The 2,221-nt window shown below is 28.4% G+C and overlaps 1 long non-coding RNA gene across 1 annotated transcript in view; it reads right to left on the bottom strand.

Annotated features, from left to right (window-relative positions):
- Positions 1 to 1,908, bottom strand: part of LOC109588499 (uncharacterized) — a 4,315-nt gene extending 2,407 nt beyond the window's left edge. Inside the window, exons 1-2 of the long non-coding RNA XR_002188202.1 lie at positions 1,877 to 1,908; positions 1,509 to 1,511 (exon numbers count right to left, since the gene is read on the bottom strand). This is a non-coding gene — a long non-coding RNA (uncharacterized LOC109588499). The remainder of the gene's footprint in view (positions 1 to 1,508; positions 1,512 to 1,876) is intronic.
- Positions 1,909 to 2,221: the final 313 nt, after the last annotated feature.

The raw sequence follows: 2,221 nt of genomic DNA, 5'->3' as shown, positions 1-2,221 counted from the left end.
ATTTTGACAAAATGGCTGCAAGGCAAGAAATTGCAACTTTTGACCCAAGATTTAGTATGGAAATAGTAATTTTTGATAATTTTACTTATTTTTCCTATGATTTTTTCTTTATTACCAACTTATTTCTGCGAAAAAAGTTTTTGGGTTGAGTTACCCTTTAAACATCTGGACAGATCTCTGTTAGAAGATCAGCAGTTGTATCCCAAAGTTCATTATGTTTCAGAGATGGAAAGCCACAACATTTACAGTTTAGAGCATGCTCAATTGACATGCTTGAACCAGTTTTCAGGTTTCTGCTTTCGAATTGCTGTACATGTACACCAGAGAGCAAATTAGAGAAGTTGTTATTTTATATGACAATTATGTGTAATTTGGATAACCCGGCCTGAAGGTTGCAAAAGAACCATTCCCATTACCAGATGATTTACAATACATTTTGGCTACATGTCTGTAAAATAATTGATTCTCTTCATATTAGAAATCACAAAAGGAAAGAGAACCATGTGGAATACCATGCAGTTCAGTTAAAAAATAAACATCCCAGTTTTAATACAATGCATCGTAATGCTTGGTAGGGTCGCTTTAAGAAGATACTGGCATTTATGGGTGTAGTACTATGATAATTTACTCTTGTAAAACAATTATCAACAATCAAAAGATCAACCAACAACAAGGAAATCAAAAATTTATATACTAGGACACGTATTAGGAAATAGTTTCACATTCACAAACAAAGTAATTAAAATGCATCTACTACAAATATACATTATAACACATTACATTTAATTACAATTCAGGTATAGTCTACATGATTTCTGGGATACTATGATGGGTAAATTCCACCAATATTTTTTTCTTCGCAGAATTACAAAAAGATGGAATAATATTAAGGCTAGATATACTCAAACAAAATAAATCATGGTTAATTAAATTGTTAAATTTACTTTTCTTTTGAATGGTTGTCACTAGCTGTATGCAGAAACTTCTTAAGGTAAAAATCTGAAAACCACAAAACTAAAAACCCAAAAACGTACATATACAAAAGGCTCTAAGGCAGAAACCTGAAGCTACAAAACTAAAAACACGAACACGTACATATACAACAGATTCTAAGGTAGAAACCCAAAAATTACAAAACTAAAATGCCAAACAGGTACATAGTGTACATACAACAGGCTGTAAGGTAGAAACCTGAAACCATAAAAACCAAACGCATAACTATTTCGTTTTGGTTTCAGGGTTTCCAGATTTCTATCTTTTGTGTACAACAAAAATAGGTTAAAACTGAAGTACTTAATCATTCAATTGGAAAGGTATATAGAGAAGCACAATTAATTTTACAAATAATAATTTATATTGAAACTGTAAAACTTCAGAAACAGGTTTTCTGAATAATATTTTAGTCTCCATGGTCCCTTTAACTAGCCATATATGGAGAATGATAACAAAAATTAATAATAAAGATAACCCAATTATAAAAATTAAAATGTAAAAAACAAGTGACTTACTTCCTATTGTATTATTTTAGTTATTATTGATTGGTTTAGAAAAAAGACAGATTAAAAATCAATAATACACATTATGATTTACCTGCTATTGTGCAATAAAAATAACAATTCAAGTATTTTTGATAATGAGTAAAAAATTATAATGTAACCAATAATACACATTATGACTTACTGGCTATGTGTGATAAAAATAACAAATCAAGTATCATTGATTTGTAAAGAAAGACAAATTGCATTATAAAAATGTAACCAAAAAAACATTATGACTTACCGGTACTCTCTAATGTGTAATAAAATAACAGTTTAAGTATCATTGATTGGTAAAAAAAGACAAATTAAATTAACCAATAATACACATTACAGCTTACCTGCTATTGTGCAATAAAAATAACAATTCAAGTAATTTTGATAATGTGTAAAAGAAAATTTATAATGTAACCAATAATACACATTTTGACTTACTGTCTATTATATAGAAATAACAGTTCAAGTATCATTGATTGGTAGAAAAAGATAGATTAAAAAAGTAACCAATAATACACAATATGACTTACTGACTATTAAGTAATAAAAAAAACAGTTCGAGTATCATTAATTGGTAGAGAAACACAGATTAAATTATAAAAATGTAACCAATAATACACATTATGACTTACCTGCTATGGTGTGATTAAAATAACAATTCAAGTATCATTGATTGGTAGAAAGACAGA

This window comes from Amphimedon queenslandica, unplaced genomic scaffold (genome assembly GCF_000090795.2).
Source record: "Amphimedon queenslandica unplaced genomic scaffold, v1.1 AMPQUscaffold_12057, whole genome shotgun sequence".
Classification (NCBI taxonomy): Eukaryota; Metazoa; Porifera; class Demospongiae; order Haplosclerida; family Niphatidae; genus Amphimedon; species Amphimedon queenslandica.
This window is presented reverse-complemented; position numbering and strand designations above follow the sequence as displayed.